Genomic DNA, 17711 nt, shown 5'->3' with positions numbered 1-17711 from the left:
AATGTCTGCAGTTTTTGGTGCGCTCAGCTGGAAAAGTTAGGAATGGTAGTTGTTGTGGGCGGTAACATGCCAGCAAACAATGTTTATCTCAGCTGTTTCCATTGGTGGTTTGTCACAGCGTTGTCCAAAAGTGTCTTCTATTTTTTTTCCACTGTCATCTTAGTTTTTTTCTGAGGCGTATTCACTGTGCAGCGTCCTCTCTGGAGATTGGGTGTAAATATGTGAACACGCCTTAGATAACGGTACAGCTAAGAAGCGTTTTTTATTTCTCAGTCTAGATCAGTTTCACAAATTTGAGCTTTGTAATTTTCTTAGTGATCAATCAGGCTTTTTGATGAATATTGCAATAAATACAGAGTTGTTTAAATCTAGCAAATGGAACCACATTTGTGAGTTGGAACAAAGAAGTCAGAATGTGTACTTGTCCCTTTTAAATTGACAGGCTTTGACACAAGCCTATTGATATTTAAAGTCCGTGACCAGGCAGATGTCTTGTCTGTTACTTTGACCTCATTTGCATTTGCCTTAATACCCATACTTCCCTTTGCCTCGTGATCTGGCATGCAAACCAGATAATAACATGAAATGCTTTTATCCTAAGTTGAATGAAATGTTATTTAATCACCGTTTGGACCAGTTGTGCCTAATCAATGCTGGTCAGCGCCTTTTGCCAGGTCGCTGGCTATTACGTGTAGCGGCCATCAAGGTGAGCTTCATTCCCTGCTGTAAACAGGGAGGTGTTAACAGCTCGCAGGATGACAGGTGTTTGCAATTGGTGGGATACTACTGCTCCCTTTGTCACTTCTCTCTATTCTGCTCCCCTCGGGAATAGACGGCATTCCCCGCTATGGTAATTTAAAACAGCAATTTGGGAATAGAGGAATGTGAGCAGTTGGGCTGAAAGTTTTTAAGAATTGCTTTTGGAATTTTTCCGACATAGATCGCATTTCTGATTCGATGTGCAAATTATTATTTAGTAACGTGCCAGGAAATGACATTATTACAAACGTTAAAATCTAGAACTAGACTTAGCGATATGGCCTGAAATTCACATCATGGTGTTAATTGGATTTTTAAAAATTTAAATCTAAATTATAATAGTACTGCCAATCAAGTTAATTAAATTATTCCAGTTAAAGCGGTCCGAAAGTATCATTTTCATTATTCTGTTTCTTTCATTTAATTTAATATATTTAACAAAAACACTTCCTTAAAGTGAATGGAAATAGTTTTGAGATCTATTGTGTAGAACTCAAAACCTGGTACTTTGCCTTTGATAGGTGAGCCTTTAGATAAGAGCCTTGAAAAAATGGCAGCTTTAAAGATCTCACAACTGCATTGTCTGAGATTTCGGTCCCAAAACGATAAATCGTTCCGCCCTAGTGAGCAGTGTTAACATTCTTTGCAGAAAATAAACAGGGCGTCACTGGAATGGTTTTTGGATACTTTCTGGATAGCTGTCGCATCAAAACATTTCATAAAGTGCAATCCTTCTTTCCTCCACAAGCTTTGACTTCACCCCGATGAATCACCCATCAAAGAAGGAAAATGAGCTCGGCACTTGGCATCTACTCGTGTGATGTTGAGCACTTGTTTATTGGCTCGATGAAACGACCGTATACTGAGCGCTCTGGATTCTGTCACCACGCCCTAAAAAAACTTTTGAATACAACCACATGCTGCAGGTTTTTTGCTGGAGAACAATACGAGCCGTGGATACAGTTTGTCAAGCGAAACAAGCGTTGGCATCGGAGGAGGTGGGGATTGGCTGTGTCGCTCCACATGCTCACATTAGTGTTTTTAAAGACATGTGTTTACATTTAAAAAGGTTCACCCCTGTTGGGTGAAGACTTTAGCAGAGGAGGAAATATTTCATTTATCTCACGGCTTTTCACCAACTTCCCCGGCAGCTTCATTTGAAAGTGCCAAGTGGGAAGAAATTGCCCCCACCTCTGCACACCCTCCTCTCTCCCCAAGCTTGTCCTTTATTTTGGTGAAGAGGGGGGGGGGGGGGGGTTGAGACACAGTAGCCATGGGTGCTGTTGATTGCCCCCTGACCTAGGCACCCAGCGTGCCTAGAGTATGACTTCACTTTCCTCCTCTGTGCCATTGTGAGGCTTCCAGCATATCCAATTGTGTTTGTGTTTAAGTCTGTTCAATGAAAGGGGAAGAGCGGGGGAGGTGAGGGAGGGGTCGAGGGGGGGGGGGGGAGTTTTGGAGCCCTCGGCCCTTTCTCCTCTCCCTCCTTCTCTCTCTATCCATTCTTTGGTGACCCCTTAAATTGTGCGCTGTGTCCCCCCCCCCCGCCGACTGGCAAGTGGAGGGGAGGCTGTGGATGGAGTTGGTGAGAAGCAGCTGAGGTGTCCAAAGACGTTTGGAACAGGTGACAGCTGAAAGTGATGGCAGATGCAGAAGATACTGACTTCAATGCTTCATCTCATGTCATATTTTTAGCGGAGATGTTAACTGAAGGAATGACTTTCCTCAGATGGCTTCTCCTTAAAATTGGAATTATATGATGTACGGTCCCACCTCTGTTAAGTCTGCTTAATGATTAGCTGCCCCCACGGAGGCAGAGAGCATTAGCCTATAAAAAGGTGCTCTTCGTGCATAAAGGAGGAGTTTTAAACCCAGAGTCAGTTTCAGTAACCCCCTTAACTGCGCTTGGATGTGCTTTATTGTGGTTTGTGTGGTTGAATGCGTAAATGAACCATTGTGTGTTGAGGCTTTAGTGAGAAAGCCCGAGGAGAAAGAGCCTAGTTACCTTTGCAGTTAGCCTGCTCTACCTCATTCACTTTCAGTGGCAGAAGAAAAGGCCCATTCAGCGGGCCTGGCATGGGGAGGGAGAGCCCTTTTCACACTGGGCTTGTGGGAAATTTCTTCTCCATACTGTGCATGCCATTTGCATATGACCCATTCTTTTCCTGAAGGTCCCCGCGAGGGAGGAATCCATGGAACGTAAGCAGAATTCATCAAATCCTTCCCACACAGCCCAAGGCCCTGAAGGACCCGCATTGTAGCACTCTGACATTTTTATCTTGTAAATGTAGCTTACATGGACGTCACGCTTGTTCGCTTTACATACTGCTCATTACATTTCTCGCCTAGTGTATTGTAGCGGGCACATTGCTGGTGCCCAACAAACTGGGATGAAGGCTTAATATGGTAGGCAGGAGCTTCACTGAATCTGAAGCATGAGCCATGAGGACAATGTGACGGGGAGAGGGGGGGCGAACACCTTGAACCATCCCCAAATGAGGGTGACGTACCCTCCGAGGACCAGCAACAGTGTTTCTGAAAAGGGGTGTAATATCCCCGGAGTTTGGGGGGGGGGGGGGGGGGGGGGGAGCTTGTAGCAACGCGTCAGCATGATGAGCTGAACAAAACAACAGCCGTTGCTCCCCCCCCCCCCCCTCCCCTCTCAGCTTCAGAAGAGAAGCATGAGCTACTACTTCCCAGGAAGCGTAGCTCTGCTTAAGTGTAAGCCTGACACCAAAGTTGTGAGTCATGAGCACAGGTGGGTTTGCAAGATGACCTCAGCTACACGAAACCTGCCAACGTTTTCTTTCATTTTCTTCACTCTGCCCTCTTGGGCCCCTTTCCAACAGGTGCAAGTGTGAGATAATGTTCTCGATCGTGATTACCTCTTAATTGCCATCTTTAGTAGGATAAAGACTACAAGTCATATATTGTGTTTATTTTCAATCATTTGGTAGGCTAACAGTAATTCCCTTCGGGTCTGTCTGCAGACCCCTCCTTGACCACCCCCATCATTAGCGCCACCTCTTTTTTTCGCCCCCCGCCTGCCCATCCATCCGTCCCTCTGTCCCCTCCCCTCTTGCTTGTGGTCCTCAGTGGAGCGGTTAATGAAAAAGACTGGACGGACACAATAGGCAGAAGGCGGGCTCAGTAAGGCGCTCACGCCAGCTTGTGTTGTGTGAAGCAAAAGCTCTTTAGGGCAAACCTCTGCTAGAGCATCACTTCAGAGCACCTGACTGTCAGTTTGTCAACTTTTTTTTTCTGCCACAAAGCTCCCCCCCCCCCTTCTAATGTGCTTGACCTTATTGTCGTCCCACAGCGGCTCGGGTCTACAGGGATGAAATTGGATGACATCAGATGAGAAGTAATCCGTTGCTGTGCATTGTGCTTTGAACACAGCCTAGTGGCTGGCTTTTTGCCAGCCCATTATGATGACCATATTGATTTTCCTCTCCATAGCACACACAACTGATAATGGCCCTCCTGAGGGGGGCACGCATTCATATTCACACACCGATTCCAGTTGCGAAGCCTGACTTTGATGTCCCAAGGGTCGCAATGACTAACAAATCGAGAGTACTCCTGTGCCCCCCCCTCAACACCCCCTCCTTGGAACTTGCACGAGACGGGCTAGGCGAGAGAGCCCAATGACAGCTCAAGCAAAGAAAACCTTAGTCACCCTGTTTGTTAGTCAGAAAGAGGGCCGTCTGCTATGCTGAATGTCAACATGGATAAACATCCACACAGGATTAATGAGAGGAGAATGGTCTGCATGAAAGCAGGAGGGGGGGGGGGGCATAATAAAGGGAGGCACAGAGCAACCGCATCGCCCCATTTAACCCATAAGTATTTTTTTTGGCGCTCCCACTGGCCCCCGAGTGTGACCCAATCTAAGAAGGACAAGATGAGGCACACTCACTACTGTACTTAGCTCCCGTGTGAGAAATACAAAGCAGGGCAGAAAGTGTTTTTCCTGCAAGATGCTAGTATGGAGTTGTAATCATCTTAACTATTCCTTAATCACTACCCAGACTGATTGACCCATTTAAATCTGCTATTGTCAGACAAACATGCTAAAATATTCCAGTATATAACCACGATGACCAAGATTTACTTCTTTACACAGCATGATCCATTGGCATAAACATTGTATAAATATAGCAGGAACAGGGATTGTACATCTGTCCTTTTACTCATGCCCCGCCCCCTCCCCCCCATCCCTCACGCCACCTAGTTACTGTGGCGCCACTGCTTTTGCCTGTGAGTCAATGAAGCGTGGCCTTTAATTGATTACGCTCCGAGTTGTACAACACTATTAATTAGCGGTTCTTCGTCACTTGTTTGTTTTCTCCTTCTGTTCCCATCATAATAACCTTCATTAGCGGGATGAGATGTTAGCTCAGCGGCGCTGTGATTTAACATCACCACACGTGGATTTCTCCAACGTCGCTGTACCTCATAAAGTCTCCCTTAGGCTTGTTCCAGAGGGCCTCCAAATTGTCTTCTATCCTTGTTCTCTTATTCCAGTCTCTCGCAGCTGCCTTGGCTCGGATTCTCCGACACCAGCAGGTGCTGTAGGCATGCGGCTACTCAGCTACATAGTGCTCATAAATAACACCTGACAAAAGTATGAGAGGAGCCACAGCTCCAGCCAGAGTGAGGTAGAGAGGAGATTGAAAGTTTCCTCTGGCAACAGAACAGGGTGTGTCTCGTGGTCGAAAGCTGGCATTCTCAATGCAGAGTGGAATGCGGTCTTTCTTACTTTGTGTTTCTCATTCTTCTGATGGCAGCTTTCAAGAAAACCCTCTCATGCAAAAATATTCAGCACCTTTTTAAGCACAAGGCTCTCGTTAAGTGACTGCAAGGAGGAACTTGAATTTGGAGGAAGGAAGCATTTTCTTTAATTAGCATGTAAGAGCTCGGAACAATGTTAATTATGCTTTTAAAGCAACCGAAGGGGTCAGAAAATAAAGTATAGGCGCACTTTTATCATCAGCACTAATGAACCAGCACTCAGAATAAATGAATCCATAAATCACTGCAAATCAAGGATTTTTTTTTTTTTATAATCTCCATGAAAGTTGCTTTGCTATTAAATGCTTGCCAAAAGCACAAATGCCAGGCATATCCGGCTTCATCCAAAGTTATTGATCAGCCTCTTGTGGCGAAGGTTAGTTTGTCATTTTCTCTCGCCTTTCCTTGAACAAAACCAGGAAGTGTGTGGGAGATTACGGCCCAGGATGCAACCTGAAAGCCCTTTATCTCTGTGAAAACAAGAAGCTTCCTGCGGCCCTGCTCCCATCCAGCCTAGCTCGCCCGCCCCCCTCCCTCCGGCACACACCCGGGCCCCCAGCACCTGTGGCAACCTATTTAAGGCTCCTCATCAGAGGCTGTGAGGTCCACAAACCAGGATGTTTCCACACACAAAAGTCACGGTTTGGTACTCTGCTATAAAAATAAAACATGAGAAGCTTGGCTTTTCTATTTCCTGGCATACTATGAAAGTAAATGTTACGAACCAGTTGAGAGAAAAATCCAGCGCGAACTGTAATCCTTGATCTTTGTTTTCACGTGTAGGTTGTTTGGTTCTGGTTGGTTACATAAGTTATGCAAATACATTCACCTCATGACACAGTTGTACGCAAACCCAAATCTATTATACATTTTTAAAAAAATCATATTTTCAATTGCGCTGGCCTGTTTGCTTGTCATGTCAGTGTCATCCTCCTCTGGAACTAACTCATGGCTTAAATGAGTCACTTTTACAGTACACGTCTGGCTGGGCTAGTTTCTATCAATTCAACTCCAGATTCTTTTTTGCTGATGAAGCAGAGTCCGATCAAAGATCTCCCAGTGTTATGATTATAAGACAAAACTTGATTCCCCCACTAATCCATTGAGTTGCTGCCACAGCTGGCAATGGTGCTTGGTTCTGACCGTAGCCTGTGCAGAATTTCAATGACCCGGGTCCTCCCCTCCCTCACTCTTTATTATGCCATCGCTGCTAACTGGCTCCTATTCACTGCTGTGTCCTGACTTCCCAAAGGGACCTAGACAAACAAGGGCTATTGAGCCAGTGCAAAAAAAAAAAAAAATCCACCACCCCCTGCCCGCCTCGGTCCCTCCGCGTTTTCAGTGCCAGGCTGCAGCGCGTCTTGCTCGCCACAGACGCCAGCAGCAATGGGCAGCGTGCCATCGATTCTTCTGCTCCTCTCAGTCTTCTTTTAAAGGGATTAAACATAGACTTAACTGAGTGGACTGACAAATGGCTGTCGTTAATGTAACATCTGAATGATGAGGGGAGCTAGAACAGTGTTTGTTTGTGCCTTCTTGGAATTGGCTGGTGCACGCGAGAACGAGGGAGAACTCACTTATCTGTAGGTGTGGTGGTAGTTAGTCGCGGGCCGATTGCAGGCTCACTTCCTGTTGTTGCAGTCCATCAGGGAGATCACGGGTGGGGGGCGGGGGATGCTCCCATGAGATTACCCCGTGAGAGTCACATGGTTCGGCTGAAATGTGTTTCAAGACAAAGCTTTTTGTTTATTTTTATTCCTCTGTTTGTTTTTCCATTTCATAAGCGATCTTTCTGACCCTCCACCTGAATGATGACCTGATTGTGAACTGGCTCAATTTACCCCTTTTTTGGATTATATTCTCCCCTCCCCTCCTTTCTCCTAATCAGGAAATCTGTTAAAGAAAATCACTTCTCTCCCTAGGGTGCCCAATCATTCTCTCTCTTTCTCTCAAAGCTGATTTGTTTGTTTATCCGAAGAAAAACAGTCTTACGTCGCCATCTAACCTCTCCAAGAAAGTCTTTGTTAGAACTTTTCTAACAAAGCTTTGCAATCACTATCAAGTAATTTGCATCCGTCTTTCCTTATTTTGCCGCCTTTACTGGATTTGACAGGCCTCGGATTGACTAAAGGTTCATTTCGATTCGTATCACTGCTGGACAAGGATTTTAGTAATGCTATTGCTGTAGACTGTGTTTATAGGCTAAATAAATCCAGACATGACTAAAGGAACCAAAGTCTGTTAGTAAGCAGGAAGGCGTTTCCAATGTGGCTCTGTGGTCTCTCCTTCCCTCATCTCTCCCTGACTTGGTCTATCTGAAAAACCGATCGCAACGGGACCGATATCCGGTAGAGTGTGGCGGTAATACAACGTCTAGACGGGTCGAGAGGTGAGCAGATGACTCCCAACGTGATTCAGATCTGAAGGAATCTCACCTCTTAGCAAGTCTGCTGATGTGGAACGGTATCTGCTCCTTTGGACTATGTTAAGGGTCAACTCTTCAGGAGGACAGTTTTCCAGGGCGCATTATTATGGACAATGAATCTGAAGTGCAGCCTCGGAAATAACATTAGAGACAGGCGAAGCGTACACCCTGGAAACAAGGTAGCAGGTTTATATTTGGGTCAGGCTTTATCTAGCCCTCTTCATAGGATAGGGCAGAGGCCCAGGGCTGGATTCCACACAATAATTGTATTGCGGCATGACAGATAACGTTGATGTAAAGCTGTTTATTGTTGCCGATGAGTCTATTCAACACAGCCATGCTCTTTCCCTTGTCCTTGGACAAGCTTATCCCTCAGGCAGCGGTGGCTGTGTTTTTATTAAACTTGGGCTTTAAATGGACCAGATCCTCTGATCGACAAGCAGATTACCCAACTAATAAAACATACATCACAATCGCATAGATAGTCCGTCCGCCCCTGAGACTCTTGGCTGTTAATATACAAATATGGAGGATTACTGTCTGCTTGGGTCCAGGGTGGAGGAGAAGGGATTAAGGTCTTGGTCCAGACAGATTGGATTTAATGTGTGTGTAAGGCTAAATGATTGGTGTACTGCAAAGCCCTTACGGATGTATACGGCCTGATCTCTGCTCTCTTTCCGTGACATCATATCACTCTGCAATGTTTCCGGATCAGTTTCATTCATTGCAATCGGTTGGGTCAGTTTGGATGTTACGCAGTGTCACGGATTATCACACGCTTGTTTTTATCTGCAGTCATTCGCTCACTAAATCTGATCAAAATATTATGATCAGAAAAAACAAGAGATGTCTTAACTATTCTATTTTGGATCCAAGAGGTATTATTCCTTTGGTTATGATACAAGATAAGCAAAGTTACGTTTGATTCATAAAACATAACATGCTTCACAAAGTGTGATAGACAATTTCATAGTCTAAAGCAATGTGAAATTGGAGCCAGTCTGGCATATATATCTCGCTATTTTCGATTAACTGTCGCTCACCCTAATGCACTAATCGAATTGGACAATTACAGGATACCACACAAATTAAGGTTCACCAATCGGTCCGTAATATGCAATTGAAATGAGCTTAGCTCCTAGGTAAACCTAAGGCGTCATCTTCCATACAAGTGAAAATTCCAGCCGCTTCCATCATCCATCTTTACGGAAGATGTATGCAGCTTTAACGTGCAGCCGTTGTGTTGCCCTTACTTGGAATAACAAAAGTGGAAATCATGTCCCAGGGTCCTACACCAGAGATGTCCTAGTGATAGCAACAGATTTACAGTATGTCCTTTACCTGTTTTAACATGCGGACCACACACACGTACCCCAAAGGCTATTTATTCCCAAGGGCGGCCAGCTAAAGGAGAGCGAGCCCCTTAATCATGTCCCTGTCCCATGTCCTCGTTATCACTCACGATTAATGAGCTCTCCATTAATGAAAAAAACAGAAGGTGCCAACCTCTTGTGGGAGAAGAGGGAGGTGACTTGTGTATGTGTGTGCCCTGATAGTAAACCTTCCCCAGGTACAATGACATCACCGTCTAAGGTAGATATGATAGCTGTCACAGCTCGGAGGAGTTGGAGATAACAGGGCGTGTTTGTGTGTGTATTTTGATCGCGCCAGCCTCTTGGGTGTAATCCGTGATGCCTTTGTATATCGGTTCTCTTTTGTGTATCAGCAGGCTGGGAGGTATGGGATAGGGAGTGCTTGATGAGAGACTGGAAGAGGAGGAGTAGAGGGCGGCAGGTGCAACGGACACCCGGCGCAATCACCGGCACTCTGCGAAAACGGTGACAGGAAATCAAGGTTGTCCTGGCAACCTGGCACTATCGATTAAGCCCGGGCCATCTTTGAGCTTCCGTCGGAGTCCCGATGGAAATGCGGGGGTGTTTTCGGGAATATCGGCGGGCCGAGAGGAGTTCAGGTCAGGGTACAGTCGAAGCGAGTCAGAGCGGGTCGGGTCGTTAGAAAGCAATGACTCGTCTCGCTCATAATTAGCCGCACTTGACCGTTTTGGACTTCCATTTAAAGATGATGGTCCAAGCCTTTACGAGATTCATGAATATTGCTCATGGAAGAGTCATTTTAGTAGATTAAACACAAGTTGACACTCTTCTCTACATGGTGGACGCAAGCGGACTGTAATTTGCTTTCAAGCACCTTTACCTTGCCATCTTTGTGGTTTCGCCATAGTTGTACACCGAACTAGGGATGTTGCGTAAGCGCAGTGGAGATGCAATCAATACCCTGTATTGATTTGCTAGGAGTTGTATTTTGGGCTGACTCCGGTGAATTTGGAGCAGGCTGCGGCTCTCTCACAATCTCTGCCCCCTTTGTCTTAGTCTCGCGTGACACGAGGTGAAATAGCCCAGTTCCAAATCCCAAACAGATGTGTCCTCCCCTCTGTGTTCTTAACACACAGGTGTATGGTCACAGGGAGATTTTTTTTTACTCTTGTATCATGTGTGACTTTTTTTTTCTTGTACTCACCCAATGCACACAAAACTCAGTTGACTCACAATCAGTTGACTGTTGCGTTGGATCTTGAACTGAAAGAAGAGTTAGTCACACAAAATGGTTTAACAGACCACACAAATGAATTGAATGAAATCGTTTTTGTCTTTCAAGATTACCTAAATATTACAAGATTCAATTATGGAAAAAAATACCACAACTACTTTTGTCTCCTAGCAACGAAGAAGGGGTAATAACAGAATTGAAGTGAATTCAATTGAGCGTAGCATGGCCTCCAGTAACATCTTGCAGGAATATAGCAGGCTCCTACCATCAGCGCTTCTCTCCCATCTCTCTTTATTTGGGGCTATTCTGGGCTGAACGAATGTGGCGGCAATGCTGCGTGCTGAGTGAGTCAGCGGTCATTAGGGCGTGCAGACAGCGCTCTGCCGGAGGCCACCGAAGCCAGGCAGTCTAATGATGAGGCCAGTGAAGTGCCAGGGTCCTGAGTGATCAGGACTGCCTTGAGCTTCATCCACTTAGCTCCCTTCCCTCGGACCTAACATGTTATTTTGTGATCGTACTAAGATTTGTCGTCCCGTTTGACTGAGTTACGAATGCGATTCATGAGTAACGTCATGTTTGCACGCTGGTGTTAAACGGTTAGTCAGATCATTCGCAAGTGTCAGTTATTGCGATCTGAAAATGATTCGAGGCCACGGGAGGCTCGGGCCACACTACTCGGTCCAGTCATCCTCCCCCGGGAGAGGCTGCCTCAACTGGAATGTAAACATGGCAGCTAAATAAACTGCTGAACACAGAGACAGCAAGGGAAAGAGAGAGAGAGAGAGAGGCTCAAACAGAAGGCATCCCTATTTGAAGTGGACCGCAGTTCCCAGGAAACGATCAGGATCAGGACAAATGCAGTTAAGGCCTTAAGAGGGTGCAATGGAAACGTTACAATCGAAAAGGGGCGGCGCATGCGTGGCGAGGCCTATAAGGACAACTCAGCAATCCTCTCCCTCCCTTTTTTGTAACACCTTATCTCACTCTAAAATAAGAGGCACTCACACCGTGTCACATGGCACCGGCAGTCAATCACAGCACCTCAAATACTCTCTTGTCGGACGATACGGTCATATTGTTTTTCTTTCTTGTAAAACTTCAATAATTCAGTTTGCCTCTTGAAACTCCTCAACTCCAACATAGTTCCTTAGCACATATCGGCAGATTGGATTTGCCTGCTACAGATGCCTGACTAGTGGTGCCAATAGTCCGAAAAACATCTTGTGTACATTTTGACCACCCCCAGCTCCCACTAATCCCCCAACCACGTTTCGATGCGGCGACTTGACAATCGAGCACAGGTGCCGCCGGCTGCTGTGTAACCAACTCCGGTTATTTGCCGTAACTCGGGGCAGGTGGCAGCCATTACGGCTCTATCTCAGGCCTCAGACTGGCAGGTTCTGTCGTCGCCGTGCCAAATTCTGTTCTTGGTCTGCTCTCAACGCAGCTATTGGCATAGCGCAGACTCCCACTACCACCTGTTTCTCGACAACATCACCAGGACTTTCCCAGAGGCACTTCTTTAGATCCCTCTGCTCTGGTTCCTGCTTTCTGTTGTATTGCTTTTTTTCTCCCATGGCAGATCAAACAGCGAAGGTCTGTGGAGGCGTACAGTACTAGATTCATCGCCAACAAGTAGCTTTTTATAACTCACTATACCATCTGGATATTCTGCTTGAATTTAACACTGAAGAAAATCTGTCTTTACAACTTCATCGAGACTAGTTAGTGAGAATTGAACATTTATTTAGCGATGCCAGCCATTTTTAAATATTGTTTGTATCGCCACTGATTTACTGAATAATCCTATTTCCAGCCCCTTAATCCATCATAACATGACACCACCATTTTCTATTTTTCTTGCCTTCATCAGTCCTTAGTCCACTCTGTAGCATCATCTCCTCCACCACCTGGCATGGAGCCAGAGGTGCTAAGCAGCCTCTTAACCTGGTGTCTGAGCCTCGACTCATCCTTTATTCATTCCCATTAAAGTAGCATGAGAGTTGTTCTCTGCTTGTGGACGCTGCTGTTCCCCCCCCCCCCCCCCCCCTCCATTAGAAAGACAAACGGCCACAGTGTGAGTTTCCCTTGCAAGTCAACCATGCATAACTAATGTTAAGGCATGAATGAAATATTGCCGGATCACCCCACCCCCACCCTCACTACCCGGTTACCTGCAAGCTTCATTTGTGACAAGACAAAGCAAATGCTAACAATTGATGTAAATAGTTTTTTTTTTTTTTTATTTCCTCAATTTATCTTGACCAGATAAAATACTAAGGATGCCTGTGATGAGTCAGTTTCTGCAGATTATGAGCAGAGAGTGATGAAAATGACAATAAAAGTGCAATGCCAGCAATGCTGTCACGGTGATGGACAGGAGTGTGCATTTTTTTGCCCCGTTGGAGGAATTCTGAGCAAGGAGACGCGCTTGTGTATGTTCAGCGCAAAGGGGAAGCCAGGTTAATTAAATATCAGCATATCACAAAGGCTAGCTGAATAGTTTCTCGTTCACAGCCTCAAGCTGCATGTCAATAACATGAACGGTAACAGCACAACATTTGCTCATCTGTGATGTGTAGCAGAAGGCAACCGGGAGAGGGTAATCCAGCTTTGGGGGGAGCTGTTTAAAATGAGCGCAGCCATTTAAGAGAGGTGGATGAGGAGGTCAGGATTTTCCCCTTAATCCTCACACTGCTGCTGGCAGAGCGGAGTGACGAGGGCAGACAGGCGGTAAACTTTGCCGCTGTGACTGTATGTTTAGAGAAGGAGGGTCAAGCTGGCACCGTGCCACTCGAGTCAGCCTGCTATTGTGATCGTACAGCATGGTATCGTTTTAGGAAAGTGCCCCAAATGACCAAGGGGGTTCGCAGTCAACTCAAGCATCTGCCGACGTTGCATTTGGAAACACGCTTGCAGTGTTTGTGGCACTAATCACTATCCCCGCGGATAATGGGTGTTACAGAGACATAGCAGGTGTGTGTCCATTGAACATAATCTATAATCTGATGGTTTATGCAGTGGCATCAGAGGCTCATGGCTCAGATTTTAGTAGGATGACAGAGTACTTGTATGCGAGCAGAGGATGAGCCGTGACGAAAAGGTGTATATTCTGCATTCATTTGTTGTCCGTATCGTTTATGCTCATTGATGCGGATTATCTGGAATTTATGGCATTTGACCTCTCGGAGAATGAAGCTTCAAAATTGCTTCATGAACCAGTTTATGGCAGCTTTTGTTCAACATTTGGAAAGTACACGGATGTGCCATCCTGAGGAGTCAAAAAAGATTCAACTGGTTCATGAAGCAAATTTGAAGTTTCATTTTACCGTCGAGAAGTCGAGTTCACGGTTTAGAAGTCAATCAAATGAAATCAACTTTTACAGATCAGCTACTATTAAAAAGCAACACAAATTTTAAGTTCATTTGACATGTAACTATAATCACGCTGTATTTTGTTTTTACTCTATGCTGCCATGTCAACACTGCACATTCATCTACTGAAGAGCAACTTCTAAAAAAACTCAGTGTGGGTGTGGCTGCTGAGTTCATGATTGATTGTGTTTTTATTCATGATGCAATGTGGAAAATTAGTGGTAATACACTGATTATTTTTTTTAAAGTGTCACCCAAAGTGAGTCAATGCTGGGATGGAGTACTTGCTGGTCTCACCCAAGCTATTAGTTTTGTAAGAGCTGCTTAATTCCACAAGTCACAATAACTTGCTGACATGATGGATCATTGCATATTTGCGCCGAAGAAAGTAATAGTTGAAAATTGAATCTGATGAAAAAATTTACTCTGTAAAAGAATATACGACTGAAAGAAATTGGATCGAGGCACAATTCTTGGAGTTGTCATGCTTTGGAAGAAGTTATTGGCTTAAATTTAATATCTTGTGACAGTCAGGCAGTCTACTTGAAGAACTGTAACAAACAAGGCTCAAAAAATTCCCCTTTTGCTGTCCAGCTTGAAACTCCCCTCATTTAAAATGAGAGTTTCGGCAGTGGGAAGTATTTATGGTGCAAAAATTAGCTTTTGCTTTTTGGTCATGGTTGAAAATGAACTTGTGTCTCGCCTCACCTGTTGCTGCGTTGTCACTGAGCAAGTCACAAGATGTCTAACAGGATTAAGAGTAGAGACTAGCTTCCTCTAAAAGTAAGTCACCATCCAGCCTCCTCAGGCAGGCAGTGGAAGTGTGGTGTCAGCTCTTTAACGCCCCCCCTCTAACTTCCTCCTGCTGCAAAGATAAAACTTCCCCCCCCTCCTCAAGCCTCCGGGTTTGGCACGAGAAGTGTTGTCTTTCTTCTATAGTCAGAATATGGAAATGAAGTCTAATTATGAACAACACAAGTGCCGATGCCTCACCTTTACAATCGAGCATTTCTTTTGGGGAACAGCTTCTGCTTTTTTTTTTGCACCGTGTCTCCCTGTTGACGTCCAACACCTGGGAGGAAGCAGATGTAGGTGGTGATTACGGTTCAGAGACCCCCAAAATAACCTTCCCTCCTCCCTTACTTTGTTTTTCTTTCCATTCTCTTTTCAGCCAAGTTACCTGAAATGAAGGTGATCATTTTGTTAGCATTATAAATCGTGCAACCTCAGCAGAGGAAAACAGAATTTGACTTTCAATAAAGTGTGGCCTCGCTGAGCATTTGAGGAATATAACCATTTTTTTTTTGAACCTCTTAACCTACCTCCAATGTACAGTATGTGCAGGAGTCCTCCTGTTGCTCCGTAAAAGCACATCAATCATGTCGCCCGGAGCTTGCAAAGACCGGAGAGTAGAAGATACACACTCTGTGGAGTTTATTAAAAGCGTTATCACTGATCTGTCTGCAACAGCTGCTGGCCGAAGCATACTCACCAAACCCGAATATTGTATACATCTTCCGTCACACTCCAATGTGGCGTGCATGGACAGTCTGGATTTCCCTTTCCTCTGGATGAGCGCACATCACCCGGGTCGAACAGGAAGGCCGATGTTTAGGTCATGCACTGGAATTCCCCGTAAACGACAATTCATTTGACCCATTTTAGCTTCTTTTCGTGCCACTCACCTGTCGTCAGGGAACAAACTAATAAAATTCTCAGTTAATGTTATGAGATGCTGTCGAGAATTCACTTTTCAGTCATTTTGGAAAACCTGTGAAAATAATTCGAGGTAATTGGTATTGGCACTGAAATATGCCAAATGGGTTTCTCTCTACTTACGGTGGCATGACTTGGTACACTCCGCATTTAAAAGAGAAAACATCTGGATGACTTGTTACATGATTGATGACATCACATGAGAATCTAGTCCCATGGTTGCACTTTGCTGTGTATCCTGGATCCGCCCTGTTGGCTGTTGCATGTTGGAAAACATTAGTGGCCTCCATCGTTCGACTTCAGGGATGACAAATTTGTATCCTGCATATAATGGAAAGAAAAAAACTTGGATTATTTATATATTTTTTTGATCGCCACTTGACACATTCCAACAACAGTGGTAGGAGAATAAAGCTAAATGGATGGATGGATAGACTTATATCCTCCCATTTTTATTTCCACGTACGGTAAGTCCTGACTTAACTGTAAGCCCGTTATTGTTGACGGCACTTTGGTAGTGAGAGATCTGTGACTATCGATTACCCCCGGCCGGATTGTCAATACACCCGTCGAATTCCGACACGGCGGACTAATGGTCTCCCGGTCGGGTGGCACGCCCACGCACCATCCCACCACCTCGGGGTGTAATGAACAAAATAATCCATCCATACATCAATACATGACAACTCCACTTTACTTGCTGCCTCAGCCATTTTACATTTGACCAACGTGTGATGACAAAACACATTACGGCATCCTTTTTGGCTTTTTCCAAAAAATCAGCCGGGCTAATTCTACACGAGGTCTAGCGTACAGTCTCTCTTCTCGCCTGGTTTAACAAGATTTATCCCTGTGAGTGTCCAACAGTCAAGTCGTCGTCTGCAGAGCACTCTCATGGTCATTTAACAGCAGGGTAATGGTGTGTATGGTGCTGCTTGACTGCTCCTCAGCTCGAGGAGGGTGTTAGGGAACATGGGGGGGTTGGGAACCCTCCCTGATCACATGGGCAAAGGCCACTTTGTAAGAGAGAGAGGATAGATAGAATGAGGTGACAAAAGAGCTTTTGTGGATGCAAGTTTACGGCATTAACCTCTTTCTCCCCCTAGCATCACATGAAGAACAAGAAACTACTGTGACAACTTAGCAGTAGCCCGAGGCAGCGTGTTTGATTATGCGATGTGTGTGTGTGTGTCAGGGGGTGTCCAGGATGTTTGCCCCCGGGAGTCTTGTGACTGAGCTGACATTCTGAGAAATAGGGAGTGTGGTCAGCTGTTGTCAAAATGCCACAAAGGAGACAATTTGCTCCGGAAAAGGGAACGAGCTCACTCTGCAATTTTTTTTTGTAGGTTAGGATTAAAATCAAGGTGGGTTGTCAACATGCATCGGGGGCCCTGGGTTTCATCGGGGGGGAAATAAGTGATGACATTTGTAATTGTAAAAACAGCAAATGGATTAAAAGGCTTTGCTGCGGATTCACAATGCGTTGTTGCGTGCCTGGTTGCCGATGGCCCGTCTCCTAATGAGACATATGTCAGCCAAAGCCACAGCGTCAACACCTGACCTTTAATCAGAAGCATGCAAGTGGAAAATGCACGAGGGGCAATATTTATTCATCTTCACTCTTCTGTCATTCACCGTTGACGCGAGCTTTCATTTTATTAATAAGCTAGATCCTCTCTCTTCAATGCAATTTCAAATCCGTCTCTCCTCGGTATTCTCTCCATCTTTAGTCGTCGGCGTCTCTGCCGTTGACATTTTGTGACACTCCCTCCCAGGGGCAGCCATCACTTCAGATGAACATCGCGTGTGACAGGCCAGCTTTGTCTTTTTAAGCCATTAGCACTTCCCTCTCCTCTCACCTTGCCATCAACACCCCCCCCCAGTTTATTTCTTATGCCCTCGTTTTTGTTTGAGTGAGCACATCTTTCACTTTCGACCTGATCATTTTCAAATTTACAACATTATGCAACCGTGTAATTTTTTTATAACCCGTTAATTTAAAATGAGGAAGTGTCTGGCGAGAAAAAAAAAAAAAGCCGTATGTGATATAACCCAACTCTGTATTTTCCTCTTA

The 17711-nt window shown here is 45.2% G+C and overlaps 1 protein-coding gene and 1 long non-coding RNA gene across 2 annotated transcripts in view; one reads left to right on the top strand and one right to left on the bottom strand.

Moving 5' to 3' along the window:
* Positions 1-17711, top strand: part of zeb1b (zinc finger E-box binding homeobox 1b) — a 35756-nt gene that overhangs the window by 1888 nt on the left and 16157 nt on the right. The gene's annotated exons all lie outside the window — the stretch shown is intronic.
* Positions 1-17711, bottom strand: part of LOC125986330 (uncharacterized) — a 30926-nt gene that overhangs the window by 5324 nt on the left and 7891 nt on the right. Inside the window, exons 2-6 of the long non-coding RNA XR_007487578.2 lie at positions 15244-15958; positions 15065-15101; positions 14915-14993; positions 7989-10575; positions 7131-7268 (exon numbers count right to left, since the gene is read on the bottom strand). This is a non-coding gene — a long non-coding RNA (uncharacterized lncRNA). The remainder of the gene's footprint in view (positions 1-7130; positions 7269-7988; positions 10576-14914; positions 14994-15064; positions 15102-15243; positions 15959-17711) is intronic.

This window comes from Syngnathus scovelli, chromosome 18, assembly GCF_024217435.2.
Source record: "Syngnathus scovelli strain Florida chromosome 18, RoL_Ssco_1.2, whole genome shotgun sequence".
Classification (NCBI taxonomy): domain Eukaryota; kingdom Metazoa; phylum Chordata; class Actinopteri; order Syngnathiformes; family Syngnathidae; genus Syngnathus; species Syngnathus scovelli.
The sequence above is the reverse complement of the archived record's forward strand: the minus strand, read 5'-3'. Positions and strand labels throughout refer to the sequence as shown.